Source organism: Triturus cristatus, chromosome 2_1 (genome assembly GCF_964204655.1).
Source record: "Triturus cristatus chromosome 2_1, aTriCri1.1, whole genome shotgun sequence".
In the NCBI taxonomy this organism is placed as follows: Eukaryota; Metazoa; Chordata; class Amphibia; order Caudata; family Salamandridae; genus Triturus; species Triturus cristatus.
This window is the reverse complement of record NC_140581.1, coordinates 1,128,957,732-1,128,974,349: the sequence shown is the minus strand read 5'-3', so window position 1 is coordinate 1,128,974,349 and position 16,618 is coordinate 1,128,957,732. Positions and strand designations below refer to the sequence as shown.

General features: G+C 41.0%; 1 protein-coding gene across 5 annotated transcripts in view; it reads right to left on the bottom strand.

Moving 5' to 3' along the window:
* Positions 1-16,618, bottom strand: part of MAPK10 (mitogen-activated protein kinase 10) — a 948,252-nt gene that overhangs the window by 45,577 nt on the left and 886,057 nt on the right. The gene's annotated exons all lie outside the window — the stretch shown is intronic.

The window sequence follows — 16,618 nt, the reverse complement described above, 5'->3', positions numbered from 1 at the left end:
AGAATATATCAGGAGATTATCTGCAGTTGTATATGTATTTATCCTGTTTTGCTTAATCAAAGGTGCATTTTGCTACATTCCATGTTTAACAGAGAGGGCAGAATATGTGTTTCAGCTGCTATGAGGCTGCGTTATACGAGGTTGAGAATTAGAATATAAGTCAAACAGTAAAGTTCATGACCATGGTGGCAAAATCATTTCTATTCCAGGGATCTCTAAGTAGACAGTGACACAATGGCACTGTGCAGTCTTTTAAGCCCCTTTGGAGATGATCAGCTGGCTATGCATCAGGTATTATTACAGCATGTCAAATGAAGGTCAATGAAGTGATAACTGGCCTTATTAAGAGTCATGGTAGATCACTGCCTTAATCTATTTTTTATGATTAACTGCAAGTAATTATTTTACTGTCTACAGAGAGAAGGCTTAAATTAACTCTTTCTTTTTATATTGTACATAAAAGTATGCCTTAGCAATTGCATGCTTTTTTTTTTATTGAATTTTATTTGAATTTATTATATATGATAATATTTTATAAATGAAACATAAAAGGTATTACATTCGATAGTCTTCGAAGGATGTTCCTAGTGAAAAGAAAGGTAATAGCCAGTAAAATATATTATTACCTGCAAACCCTAGAGAATACAGCATAGTTAGCATAAGATACAATAGGTTTATTTCAGTCTGGAGAATTTAACTATCAATTTCATTACTACTATGGTTCACTAGTTCCAAATATTGTTAAGCACATTTGTTGAGAACAAATTCATTTTAGAGTGTCAACATGACTCCTCAAATGTGAACTTTAAATATGTTAGGTTTTATTTTGCTATTATGAGACTTTCTATGTTAGCGAGCAGTCAAAAATCTCAATTACCGATATGTGAGGTAAATACTACATTCCTGGCTGTTGTCCTTTTTCAACCAGCAATAGTTTCAATTCCTTGAATTCATTGAAATTTGTCATATCTGTGATTTCTTACCCATTATTTGTGAGAAATATATTATCTCTATGGATTACATGTTTAAATAATTGGAAATCTAAAACATGTATTTTTACTTACAAAGTAAAAGCAACAACAAGCATTAAACAGCTATCGAGGTCCAATAATGCTACCTCATTGTTCAGCTGACTTTTAGAAACCACTTCTGATATATCTAGTTTATTGTCAAAGCACAAAAACCTTCTTAAGTCAGTAATGGACCATAACACACATCTGATATTGCTGTGAAATTCAAGCTTAGAAGAGTATCGAAGAGTTCTAGTGATTCATGAAGCATGGTAATATACATTAATAATGGCCTGGAACCCAAGATTTGTTTTATCTGACATGTTCTAATTTCTGTTTTAAAAAAGATATGGTTTATTGACAGCAATAAGTGAAATACTCTTGGCCTGATTCAGAGTTTCGTGTAGTGAAAGGACCACCTTATTTTGGTGGTACTCTTGCACAGTTTAACCTGCAGTTCCTCAAGTCAGGGTTGAGTTGGGGAAACCACCAGGTTTACAATGGCAAAACTTCCTCTGGCTCCAACAGTGTAAACATCTGACCTGGCGACACATACACCAAAGGGCCAGCAGGTTACAGTGAATGTTATGGTGGATACGGACAGGGGAATGGCTGCCACTCGGGTGGGGCAAACTCCCTTCATATTTAGGCTATTTGCTATTTGTATTGAGAAAAATAATTCCTGCTTTGGGAGTTTATAGTTCTTAGCACAAAAAGGTTTTCTGTGTGGGCACTTTAAACATGATGCTCAATCAACAAAACCTTAGTGTTTTGAAGGTGGCTACCTAAGTCACAACTTTAATTGCAGCCCAGAGATATCCATCAGGCAGGTTGGGATCATTCAATTGGGTAGATGGTCCTCGGCAAGGGTGGCAGAGGCCATGTTCTATGCCTTCCTTGCTGGATAGTGTGCTGTTTGCCCAAACATAAATCACTGCCTCTGTCTTTTTTAGTTCTACATAATAATACCAGTATGCGGGTTATAACTGTTAGTGAAGATATCTGATATTTCCCTTTTGAGTTTATATTTGGCCGCATGTTTTTGGATCAGTAGTAGACTATCATGATGATTGTTTACAATTTAGGAGGGATGCTGGGGTGAGGTGTTAAAAATAACTAGATTAATGTATTGATTAATGTTTAGTACATGGTCCTATTCACAAAATGCACTTTGTAATATGTGAAGTAGTACATTTATAGTACTTCTCACATACTAAAAATGGTAGTCACAAACCTGCATACGGAGACCTCTGCCTTTCTTATCTTTTCTAGGCGGAAATGTCTGCACACGTAAGTATACCATTAAGGTGGAAATGTAAGAGGGACAGGAGAAGTGGTAGGAAAATGGCGCATAATTTAATCACTCAAAATGGGGGCGGTTTAGTGAAAGTTAGGGAGCAGTTTAGCGAGGGACGAGCTAATACAAACACACACCCAAAAAACACCAAAACCATTGTTATTCACAATCTACACTTCTTAAATTTCTACTAGAAAGGAAATAAATTAAATGATTTTGGACATATATATATATATATATATATATATATATATATATATATATATCTTCACATACACAAACACACACACACACATATAGCATGTTTTTGTGCGTTTATTGCACAGTGGTATAAAATCCAATACATCGCAGCGAACCGTTAAATATAACAGATATTTCATGGCTAAATTATGAAGCAACATATGGAAACTGTGCAGCATGTATTATGTTCATTCATTTGAGCTAGAATGAGCGGTGGAAATCTGCAAAATTTGAAAAATATGTAGCAAATATGGTAAATCCATAATTACGCATTAAACACTGCTAACACTGAATGGTCTAAATCAAATGATCCTCAACATTGTTCATTCTTTTACTGGTAATTTATTCAAGAAAAGTACACAAAACCTAAATATTAGGAATCTAGTCAGTGCCCACTGTTAGCTGCTTCGTGAAGAAACCTGTTTACTCAAACTAACTACCACAAAATAAACATGTAGTCTAAAAAATGACACAGAGGTTCCCTGTGTAATATGGTCTAATATTGCTGCCTTTGGTTTCTGGTGACATTTACAATGATATAACCAGAACCCCTCAATGGCAATATTGGATCATATTAGGCAATTACTAGTTATGTAATCATGTGATATATTATATATTTTTAGAGGTTCACATCTCTAACAATCCCTTTCGAATGGCAGTCAGTATTAAAAAACCTATGACAATATTGTTTTACCCCGACACCACGATAACAGTGTTCACTCCTCCTGCCTTGTATGAATTTGAGGGGTCGCAGCTGTGACACCTTTTGTTTCGGTATTTACCTTCTGTCTCCTGAGGAATTGTGGACCAGGTCTTGAGGGATTCAATTATGGAGCACAATAATGATAGTAGTAAGTGTTGTTTCGAGACGAGTCTGGAATTTAAATGGTAGCTCAATGCTCCTCTTTACAACTTCTGAGAATTCATTTTGATATCCTTAGATTTTATGTTTTTCTAAAATGTGAGATTTTCCTTTCACTTACATTGATTTCATGGGAGTCAAATATTATATGAAGTCACTCTTTCTAAAATGCCGTATGGATCAAAGGTTATTCAATGTCACTTTTATTACAATACGATTTTGGTGAAATATTATCGATATTACAACACAAACCAAATTTAGACATCATTTGTGTGAAGAGCTCCCTAGCTAATTCTTGCTGGCTTTGCTTCTATCCTAGTATTGCTCGTATATTTGCTCATTCCTAACCACACTTCTGATTTTTTTTCCACCCAATACTAGCCCATGTATTTATATATATCCAGTTTCTCTGCTTCCATCTGCCATTCCTTGGCAAAAACAGACATGGACACACAGTAAGTGCTGTATAAATAGTTTATTTTAGTCTGCCTTTACACGTTTTGACCCGTTCGGGCCTTGATCACATGACAATCGCTGCAGTGATTTTTTTAAGTGACAAGTGACACATTGAAAAAAACCTTTGGTCATAGAAGGCAAAGACATACTACAAAATCTGTTATAGTACGTAAGACAGACTTGTTTAACATGGGTATTTTAAATCCATAAGATTTGCTGTTAAAGAATAAGTTCATAAAAAATACCTTAATGAATACATGATTTTAAATTTTAGTATAAATACACGTAATAATTTTCACAGTATGTTTAATCTCCTCTAAGCAATCAATTGCTATTGATCTAATACAAGGCTATTGTCTGTAACCTTATATAATGTTTTGACAAATCCTTATTGAATATCTATATCTGTGTAAAGTGCATGTGCAAATTCAATTGTGCAAAAAGTGTTGCTATGTGTTTAACCACCCGTGTTCCTTACGTTAAAGTGTTTTAGTGCTGAGGTTAAAAAATCTATTAGTTTCTGGTTATGGCGCGTATAGCAGCAAAGAATACATTTGTGTAAACATCATCTAAATTGATAATACCTGTTTAAATACATTGTTAGTGAAATGAACAATTTTCAAAGAGGCAATGATGGGGGCGGGATTATACCTCCCAATTTATATACCCCCTCCCTCTTTACATTGTTGGGCTGTGCCAGTAGGTCTATTTCTCTTGGTTCAATGTTGTGGTTGATCAATTTATTTGTTCGATCAATTTGGAGATATCAGTTTAAAGACAGGTAAAAGGAACTTCTGTTGTGTTAAGACCCCCAGGGTGTTTGGAGTCTAGGTCCAGAATGTAATGTGTTTCTAATTTCCTTAGAGCCCCTTCTCTGTGATCCCTTCTTCTGTTAGGTGGCACTGCGTCCATTAGATAATATTTAAGTTGTTCAAGGTTTTTGTTGTGTATCTCCTTGAAGTGACGGGCAACTGGGTAGGTTGGATCTTGAATAACTATTGCACTTATGTGTTGGAGTATCCTTTTGTGAGTTCATAGTTTAGTGCTACCTACGTAGCATAAGCAACAGGAACACTCTAGCACATAAATAGCATAGTCCATTTTGCAAGTCAGTGGTTTAGAGATTTTAAATTCTTTTTTGCCAAACAGTGTAGTGTAGGTGGTCTTATTTAGCCTGTATTGGCAGGCTTTGCCGTTTTTGCATTTGATAAAGCCCTTGCACTGTGAAATCCAAGTGTTGTGCTCCACAGCCTCCAGACTACTCTTGACAAGGCAATTACTCATAGACGGAGACTGTCTGTATGTAATTGACAATTTTTGTGGAAGAGATTGGCCAATAACAGGGTCAGTCATTTAGAACTACTGGCCAGTTTTTCCTGATGATGATGTTTCTGAGTGCCTTATCCTGCTTATTGTATGCTAGTATCATTCTGAGTTCAGTAGAGGATTTTCTGGTTTTCTCAATGGTATTAGTAGATGAGGAGGGAATTTTCTCAATATGACTGAGAGATGGTCGTTTAGGTACTAAAAGATTAAGTCTGTTTAAGGTGCTGCTCTTAGCAATGGCGGAGTCTATAGTTTTTCTTGAATAGCCACGTTCTAAAAATCTCATTTTGTAGGCCTGTGGTGCAGGTTGTAATTTCTAGTGATTGCTGCAAATTCTTTTCAATTTAAGAATTTCCCCATAAGGTATGCTTTCCATCAAATGCCTCGGATGGAAGCTTGATGAGTGCAAGACCGAGTTGCCCGCTGTTTCTTTGTGGTATACCCTTGTTTCGATTTTTTTATTTTCAATATACACCTCCACATCTAAAAAGTGTACCATTTTATCACTAATTGTGGCTGTAAAACCTTGGTTGATTTCATTGGTGTTGATAATAGATACAAACTCGGTTGCACTTGAATGGGAACCCTTCCAAATAATAAATAAATCATCAATGAAACGAAGCCACAGATTCACATTGTTTTTCATATATGAGTCGTGTGTTGCCCAGTACCAGCTTCCCCCACCAGACCCATGTATAAACATGCGTAGCTGGGGGAGAAGCTGGCACCCATGGCAACACCCAGCATTTGTTGATAATATGAGTTGTTAAACATAAACATGTTGGGCCCGATTCACAGAACAAACTTAAGACAAAATCCTAAACTTAGTACCATTTTGGTATTCACAGAATGCACTTACTACTTCTGGTATTCACAGAATGAACTTACTACTTTTGCGATTCACAGAATAAACTTACTACTTTTGCTATTCACAGAATGGATTTACGACTACTAACTTTACGTCCGCACTCGGGCCGGAAATTCCGGGCCGGAGGCGGAGCTTCCGGCCCGGAGCCGGGGCTTCCGGGCCGGAGGCGGAGCTTCCGGCCCAGAGGTGGAGATTTTGGCCATGGCTAAATCTCCGCCACTGGCCGGAATCCCCACCTCCGGGCCGGAAGCTCCGCCTCCGGCCCGGAAGCCCCGCCTCCGGCTCGGAAGCTCTGCCTCCGGGCCGGAATTTCCGGCCCGAGTGCGGACGTAAAGTTAGTAGTCGTAAATCCATTCTGTGAATAGCAAAAGTAGTAAGTTTATTCTGTGAATCGCAAAAGTAGTAAGTTCATTCTGTGAATACCAGAAGTAGTAAGTGCATTCTGTGAATACCAAAATGGTACTAAGTTTAGGATTTTGTCTTAAGTTTGTTCTGTGAATCGGGCCCGTTGTTGTTTAGACAGAAGTTAACCATATTAATAAGCATCTTGTTATGTTGAGACATTTGCATTGATCTATTTTCAAGGTAAAATTCTAGAGCTCTCAATCCGTCTTTATGGTTTATACTGGTTCAATCCTTCTTTATGGTTTATACTGGTGTAGAGTGACGTTACGTCTAATGTCACTAGTAGATAGCCTTTCTGCCAGATGAAGTTGTTCAGTTTCATAAGGAAATCACCAGTGTCCTTGATATAGGATGGTAGCTTCTGTACGTGCTCCTGTAAGAAAAAGTCATTGTACTGTGATGCATTCTCTAATAAGCTGTTTTGCGTTGATATTATCGGTCTTTATTGGGTCCTTGTGAATTTTAGGCATGAAATAAATGATTGGTACTGTTGGATTCTCCTTTTTCAGGAATTTATATTCATCCAAGGTAATCATCCCTGCGCCTTTCCAGGCTAACAATTTTGTAAAAAATTAGTTGTAAATTGCCCGGAGTATCAATGCATTGCTTTTCTTGTAACATGCCCTATCGTTGAGTTGAGATAAGGCTTTTTTCATATAGTCCTCTTTCGTCCAGATAACTATATTTCCTCCCTTGTCAGAGTTCCAAATTATAATCCGGTTATTGTTTTGTAATTTCACCATCAGTTGATAGTACTGTTGATTTTGGTTGCTCAACTTTTGTTTTGTGTTTTGCACTTTGTAATTTAGGATCTTCATTTGTACTACAACCTGTTCACTGAAGATATCAATAGAAACCCTTGGTACAATGGGATTGAATGTTGATTTTGGTTTGAAGGGAGTACCATTTTTGCCTCTATTCAATGCAGCTGGTCACTGTTTGTTTCACGAGTGCCGCTCGATATTGATTGGGAAATTGGCTGAATGCCAGCACTGTTATTTTGTTCTTGTAGATCCTGCAATGCTTTTAATAAAGGCATATCCAAGATTGGTAGATTCATTGGTGACAAGCGTTCGCTCTGTTGGTTATTTTCAACAGGAAAACATATATTCTTGTGTTTGCATAATTAAAATTGCTTTCTTGGCAGTATGAGAGACCAAGGGAGAGAAGTTGTCTTTCAGCATTATTTAGATCGATATTGGCCAAATTGATTATAGTTCGGGTAGACTCTGGGCTTTGTATTATTTGCGTTTCCATCTTCCAGTTCCTCATCTTTTGTTGGTTGTCTCGATGTCTGACCGCTTTTCTTCTTTGCCTGTGCTTGATGTTTCTCTTTTTTCTATTTTGTCCCTTTGCGTTCTCGGGTGTATGGGTTTGCCGCCGATCTTGCCATAAAAAATCAAGTTCTTCGGCTAGGGAGAGCTTTTGTGATGCTGGTCCTGTTCTTGCCTGTCGTACATCTGACTCAGATTCACTCTATATAGCAAAGCTAAGGTCAGAATTTGAGGTATTAGCATACCCTTCTCTGCTTGTTGATGCTGCAGGTGTGCTGTCTTTTCTGGGATTGAATTTAGACATTTTCAATGCATCGTATTTTGGGGAAAATGTGAAAACTTGCCCATTTTCGTAGTCTATTTTGTCCCGTTGAAATTTATAGGCTTTCCTTTCCTTAATTTTCTCCTCATCCTTGCTGGTCATTTTGTCGCGCATTTATTGATATTTCATCACTGTGCCTCATTGAGTATAAATATATATATATACAACGAAGCCTTCGCTGCAATAAAGTTTCCTTTGCCATGGAGCATGTGTCGGACCCATTTCTTGAAATGGGATTAGTCTTTCATGTTTTAGACGGACTGCAAACAACCGTCTTACCCGGCACGCCTCTCGGTCTGGAGTGACGCGCAAGTTTGCGTTGTGGTGTGGTGTTTAGAAGGCACAGCGCGTCACCCCCTCTGATGGTTGGATATACTCACCGGAGTCTGAACTGTTGGAGGAGAGAGCAAGCAGCGGTCAGTAGCGGTCCACTGCTTGGAAGTGGCTAAAGATGCAATTACATCCTTGCACTCTGGTTGGTCTGCCGGGGCATAAGTGTTTTTCACAGCCAAACAGTCGTTTGGGACATCACTTGGTGTTTTGAAGACACCGATCATTGTATCTGGACTTCACAGTGGAAGGCATGTAAACCCCGAGATGGACTACTATGGGATTATGGAGGCAGAAACCAAGGGGGTTGGGCCAGTAAATTGCTCCAATCAACGAGAATCTACTTAGACTATCAACGAGCCTCCAGTTGGTAAACATTGAGATAGTGGAGCGGGCACTGAAGAAAGCCGTAAGGCTGAAACGCGTCTGCCCTAGCGTTTCGCTATTTTAACTAACAACGAAGCCTTCGCTGCAATAAAGTTTCCTTTGCCATGGAGCATGTGTCGGACCCATTTCTTGAAATGGGATTGGTCTTTCATGTTTTAGACGGACTGCAAACAACCGTCTTACCCGGCACGCCTCTCGGTCTGGAGTGACGCGCAAGTTTGCGTTGTGGTGTGGTGTTTAGAAGGCACAGCGCGTCACCCCCTCTGATGGTTGGATATACTCACCGGAGTCTGAACTGTTGGAGGAGAGAGCAAGCAGCGGTCAGTAGCGGTCCACTGCTTGGAAGTGGCTAAAGATGCAATTACATCCTTGCACTCTGGTTGGTCTGCCGGGGCATAAGTGTTTTTCACAGCCAAACAGTCGTTTGGGACATCACTTGGTGTTTTGAAGACACCGATCATTGTATCTGGACTTCACAGTGGAAGGCATGTAAACCCCGAGATGGACTACTATGGGATTATGGAGGCAGAAACCAAGGGGGTTGGGCCAGTAAATTGCTCCAATCAACGAGAATCTACTTAGACTATCAACGAGCCTCCAGTTGGTAAACATTGAGATAGTGGAGCGGGCACTGAAGAAAGCCGTAAGGCTGAAACGCGTCTGCCCTAGCGTTTCGCTATTTTAACTAACAACGAAGCCTTCGCTGCAATAAAGTTTCCTTTGCCATGGAGCATGTGTCGGACCCATTTCTTGAAATGGGATTGGTCTTTCATGTTTTAGACGGACTGCAAACAACCGTCTTACCCGGCACGCCTCTCGGTCTGGAGTGACGCGCAAGTTTGCGTTGTGGTGTGGTGTTTAGAAGGCACAGCGCGTCACCCCCTCTGATGGTTGGATATACTCACCGGAGTCTGAACTGTTGGAGGAGAGAGCAAGCAGCGGTCAGTAGCGGTCCACTGCTTGGAAGTGGCTAAAGATGCAATTACATCCTTGCACTCTGGTTGGTCTGCCGGGGCATAAGTGTTTTTCACAGCCAAACAGTCGTTTGGGACATCACTTGGTGTTTTTAAGACACCGATCATTGTATCTGGACTTCACAGTGGAAGGCATGTAAACCCCGAGATGGACTACTATGGGATTATGGAGGCAGAAACCAAGGGGGTTGGGCCAGTAAATTGCTCCAATCAACGAGAATCTACTTAGACTATCAACGAGCCTCCAGTTGGTAAACATTGAGATAGTGGAGCGGGCACTGAAGAAAGCCGTAAGGCTGAAACGCGTCTGCCCTAGCGTTTCGCTATTTTAACTAACAACGAAGCCTTCGCTGCAATAAAGTTTCCTTTGCCATGGAGCATGTGTCGGACCCATTTCTTGAAATGGGATTGGTCTTTCATATATATATATATATATATATATATATATATATTATATGTATACGGCAACTAAAATTATACACGGTCAAAGGGGAGGGTACAGTTAACGAGTAATTGGTGGGGTGACTGGTTCTTTAAAGAGGAGTGTCTTCAACTCTCTCCAAAACGAAAACAGGCAGTGGCATAAGGGAAAATGATGCCCTCCCTGCAGAATATGAGGATGGGCCCTTCAGTGTTCCATATCTCACAGATAATCATTGACCTTGGACTGATTGGGGCCCCCTTCAAGGGTTTCGGGTCCCCCTGCAGGAGCAGGGGCCCCCATGCACTGCCGGGGCTGAAGGAGCCTAATGCTCCTCCTAACAGTGTCCAGATAGATACTAGGGTGTTTTTCCAGATCCTGGGTGCATAACAGACAAGCATTTGCAATGCAATCGGTCTAGCATTTGCAAGAGTTTAAGCTATTGGCATAGTAAATGACAATGCGTTTTATTTATCTGTTTTGCTAATTAACACATAATGCAAGACCTATTAAAAGAAGCAGCCGCTATTGTCCTGGGCTGTTCAGAAAGTGAAAGCAGGCATGGCGCATGGCACGCTGAATGGTGCAGGAAAGCATGTGGTACCCGCAGTAGGAGATACTCATTAAAGAAAATAGTGCTTACAGACTATAAAAAGACAAAGTGTAACAACAAAGTAAAAGGGCCAGTCCTCATGGGAGGTTACAAATGAAGACAAGGCAGTACTAAGGAGGGACTAACAAGTCTATTAAGAAATCCGAAGCCAGCATTTATGAAGGACAATGAAACAAGCTAATGGCAAATATGGGCGGAGAGTGGGCGGGGCATTTATTCCATACTCCAATACAGTATGCTGCAGAGCAGAGCATGGGCTACCCAGGCATGACGGGTGCCTTAACCTCTTCCAGAATGCAGGGCCTACAATTCTAAATACTGCTTTTTCAGTACTCCAAGATGTATAGATTGTACTGGTGCAAATTCCAGCTGTTGAACCTTTGTCTTTGATTTTACTCACCCTAAAACAAATTTACAACTACCATCTGCCACCACTGAATCTCACATGGGATCTCTTTCAAGCCATACAATCTCCCAATGCTGTATTCACCCCCCTCCCGACTCCCCCATGCCGGCTAGAGCTGTGAAACTCCCTATCCACTGTAAATGAAAACAACAAACCAGGAGTGATAAAAACAGCGGTCTAAGAGGCTGCAGCATATCATCTGCATAGCACAGAACTGAACCCTTTGCTAATCTCGCTATGGGCTGCCAGTTTGATTCATGTCCTTGTATTTCACGCGGATTGGCCATTTTAATGATTTATCAGCTGATCCCGTGCACACTGCGTATTTCGAATACTGCCGCAGGATCTCGCGCCTGTTTGAGCCCAGGGGTCACACACTGCCACTGTCAGACTAATTAAATCCACCTGAAAGACTGCAATGTATAATGCATGTTATTGCCTTGGTCCTATTGCCCTGGGATACTGCTCAGAGTATCTACGTGAATAGACTTGGAAATGCACCCCTGGTGCGATTGTGACGGCAAATCAGACCCAGACCCTTTGAAACAAAAAAAGATCAAATCTCCAGATGTCCAGGCGGAGATATGGAGAAGTTTCAAGGTTTTTTTTCTTAACAACCTTCAAGAAGGTCCATGGAAAACTTTGCAGCTTTGTGTAGCTCGTGAGGATATTCTCTTCAAGGCATGTGCTTCAATATTGTGACATTTGCGTCATTTTAGGTTGTATGTATCCTTGCTTAACACAAAAAAAATATCGTGGAGTTGGATCGCTTTTCCTCTACAAAGCCAATTTGCATAGAAATGTTCCACAAAATGAAAAGTCTCAGGGAATAATTCAGCATTCAGTTTCCAGCACAGAAGTAGCCAAAATGCACTAGTTGTGCTGCTTTTAGCATGCCTGGGTTCTACTAGAGTAAAAACATATTTCTCTATGGGCCTCGTTCTTAGTCCGTTGGTAACAAGGGGTAGTCATGCCAGGTACTGGTAATCACCAGTTCTGACCGGTAATATCACTCAAGTTTTGGGCCATCACAAGTTTTTTGGCCTAGAATGGGGAATAATGTGCAGGTCCTAGAATTACCAAATCTATTACCACATGCTATTCCCAATCGTGGGTCTTTTCCACACACATTTTCCACCACATATGAACAGGTGGAAAATATACTGCATGAATTTGTTCACGCACGCCCTCATCACTAGCAGACAGGACTATGGCAACACTCATTTCTGCCGGAATCAACAAAAAACTCCTTTGCAAGCTCCAGACCATCCAGAACACCGCAACCAGACTGATTCTAAAATCCCCATCAAAACCACATCACCCAACACCTGCGCAATCTCCACTGGCTTCCCATTGAAAGAAGAATAACCTTCAAGCTCCTCACGCATGCATACAAGGCCCTCCACAACATCGGACCAGCATACCTAAACAACCTCCTCTACTTCCACGCACCCAAGAGAAACCTCCGATCAGCCGACTTCTCTCTGGCTACCATCCAATGCATCTACAAGAGCAGAACGGGTGAAAAGTAATTCTCCTACCTCACAACCAAGACCTGGAACAACCTCCCCCTCCACCTCCCACAAAGCCCTACACTTCTCCAGTTCAGGAAGCACCTAAAGACCTGCCTCTTCAGATGACCCCAGCAGGCTACCAAGTTGCCCCCCACCAGCGCCTTTAGACCCTCACGGGTGAGTAGCTGAGCTTTACAAACCCCTGATTGATTGATATTAATTTGGCTACTGCTTCCATGTCCAGGACCATGAGAATATTTATGGTTGGTGACAGCTGACAAGAGGAAGCGTTTTCTTTACCTGCACCCCAGTGGTTCGCGAGCCCACTGAATTGCACTTTTAAGTCGGCGTCCTAGATCATGATGAATTTCAGAGTCGCCCGCTCTATATGAAGCATGCATAAGGGTGCTTGGGCACATGAAAGGTGGAGCACCCTTGGGCTTGAGTTCCTCCCCACTCTCAGCCGTACGGTGTTCCTAAGGTTGTATGGTGCTTAATACGATAAAGGGATCTTCAGCACTGCTGCTATCCTTTTTCACAGACGCCTCCTGTGGTGCTCTTCTGATTCTTTCTCTCTCTTGAACAGGCGAGTAGCTTGATCAGTAAGATTGGGGGGTGCAGGCTTTAGATTTCCCAACAATCACACTGGCATATCTTGTTAACATACATTATCTGCAAAGCAAGACATGAGGGGGGGCCTAAGGGTTAGTGTAAAGGCAGAGCAGTGAGGATTGTTAGCGGTACTTCAAACAAACTATTTTGTAAAATAATCAAAACTAATTTTTTTTTAAGAACTTCAAAACAGGGAGACAGAGAGAGAGAGAGAGTGTGTTTCTGGCAGTGTGTGCAAATCCTAGGTGAAATCCGACTGACACCTCGCCATATCCGACTAAAAGCACCTGTTCCCAACTATTTACTACAGAATACATTTATTAGGGGGTAGTAATACCCCAAAACCACCCCCCAAAAGCTGTGCCCCTGGTGTTAAACTCACTTTGAAGCCACTTGCGTGTGTCTGGGTTCTTATACTCATCTGTGAATGAAGCTGGAAAGATCTTTTGTTGTTTACTAATCCAGGACTAGCCATTTCTAGTATGTCAGCCTGCTGACTGGCATGCCCAACATCTTGACAACGAAGTGCCAAAGGTAAAAGTCTGGACAATAGACTTCATACAGAGGAGGCACCCACATCCTGTGCTCTCGCTTGTTCAAGGAATTCGAATTGCGGCTAGAGAGTCATCAGGAAGTCAATACACAAGCAGGGGTGACAGCTAACCTGTTACTGGTTATCATGGAGCTGTAGCACACCTGAAAAGCAAACCTAGTCACCCCTCCAAATCTTCAGGGATAAATTTGGATTTGAATGTAAAGTTGGGTTTCTATTACCTGCCCTGAGACCAGACATAAACTGACCCTATAGGCTTACAAGTAATACCTTTTACTTAGAAGAAGTTCTATGCCCTGATAGAGAAGGTAGGATCAGTGTCTGACTCTTTTGAGGGGTCATTACTATAATCCAAGGATTAGGAAAGATAGCCTGCTGCTGTCACCTGAAGTAGAGACTAGCTAGGCAGCCGGGCATACAGACACCATGCCTGAATTTAGCCTTGAGCCCTAGGACCCGTTGACACTGCGCTTACGTAAGGACCTTTAAAGAGCAAAGCTGCTGAAAATGAAGCCTCCGTTGACTGCCCAGCCCCTCCTAAATATTTCCTGGACACAGTGATGCACATTTCTCTGTTTGTCCAAACGTCTAGCATTTGCAAACACTAGTGGAGCAGTGAGAGAAGTGCCGCTGGAGTTCTGATCTTCTCCCTACTATGCATCAAAGAGCAAATTGAATGCTGTGATCCAACCTGACCAAGAACAGGCAGAACAAATTGTGAGTGGTAAAGTGATTGAAGCAATATTGGGGCATATTCTGATCATCTCTGCTATCAGCATTGCAGAGCAGTATGAGTAAGGCGGCAAACCAGGGATCTTGAACCTGATGTAGGCTGAGGTCAGAAAATGACACCACCTCCCCCTGTGTCATGTACTGTCAGCGGCAACCCTGCTCCAGCGAGCTGGCTGGTGCAACATAAAGAGCCATCATGTGCTCAGACTCCAAGAGTGGTCCTTTTTCTGACATTGTCGTGCTCCAAACACTGCAAGCCACCTGAGTGTGCATAGGATGATATCTCACAACTCAATGCACTCCAATAGGGCCGCTACACCCTGGAAATTGGAATCCAAGATGAGAAATGGAATACAAGGTGAGAAACGTCTGTGAAGCTATGCAGGGATAAGTGAGTAGCTACCAAAGTCTGAGTTTGTGGGCCTACTTTTGCAGGGTAGCCCATTTAAAAACTTCTGAAAACCTGCAGTGAATGTGGTGAATCAGTCACAATAGCAGAATGTCCACATTTGCAAGCACACTTTTTACATATAAAAGTCCATTTATCAGGGTTGGGAACTTGCATTCGGAAATGAATATGTTGTGCACTTCATCGAAATAAGTTTGTTAAAGGATTTAGTAAATAGGCTCAAAGTTTGCAGAAAAAAAATATATATTGCAATACAAACAAAAAAGTGTTTATTAAGGTCACTGATTTCTACCAGGAAAGGTCGTCATTTCAAGAAGGCTGATAGCATGGGATGGTAGTGGTATGGTACCAAATTAATTATTGTAACTAAAATATGGTTTGGCATAAATATTGTGTCCAACAAATCGCATACAAATATATTGCACTATTTTAGTTTTAAAAAAATCTACATTCAATGGGAATTTATTTTTGCAAATGAAATTTAGGACAGTCAGGACTACTCACAAAAGCGACTTACACTTGTAAGTAGGTTATACGAGTATGTTTAATCTTACACTTTTGAGTAAATGTACTTCTTCAAGTGATTCACAAAATCAAAGTGTAAATGTGACCCTTTTAAATAATTTAATTTAACATTATTTCCTAATGGGTTATATTTTCTTTGGAGGGTGTTGCAGTACCAGTGGTTGGCCATGAGGGGTAATGGACACTAGCTCTGAGCTGGAATATTTTACTACTGTATTGGGTCTCCTTTTGGCTGTACTGACTTTAGAAATACAGTTTGTGAAAAGCAATGGGCTTCCTCTTTTGTGAGTGGGTGTAAGTCTCCCTTAAACCGTTTTCTAAACCTCGCTAAACCCCTTACTCGTCCCTAACCCGTTCCACTTAAGGTGTAAATGTTCCCCATTTTCCAGCGATTTCCTTCTGTCCTTCCCACATTTACTACGAAAACATACACTTACGTGTGTGAGACTCCACAGTTGGTTGGAGATCTCTGCACAGAAAAAGATAGGAGAGTAGCGGGTTGAACCTCCACACGTAAGTTTGTGAACAGCATTTTGTATTACGTTAGCAGTACTATTGTTGTACTCCTAAACATACTACAAAATGCAGTTTGTGGTTGTGAATAGGCCCAATATTTCTATTAGATTATATTTTTCTTAATGATATTGTGACGTACAACCAGTCGTAATACAGGGCTTAGTGTTACCGATTATGGCCAATATCACCATTCCAGTTACCGACTGTCACACATTTATAATCCAGAATTGGGAATAACATGCAGGTCACAGAATTATTGGGCCTTATGTGATTCCTGGATTCCAGGCTCTTTTCCGCAAACATTTTCCATCCTTCTTTCAGCAGTCTAGTAAACAAGTAATTGTGTGGGATGATCAGGAAAAAACATGCAGAGTTACCACTCCACACCTTTAGAAGGCGATAGTGGTTAGAACATTGTTTTTCAATTACTATAAATTAACACTTTCTCACCGTAGCCAAGGTCAGGTCATCAAATCATTCTAAATCTGTATCTAGGAAGACATTCATTCCTAGTGTACCAACAACTACTTTACGCTACTGTGTGTAAGCGATATGACACTTTTCTA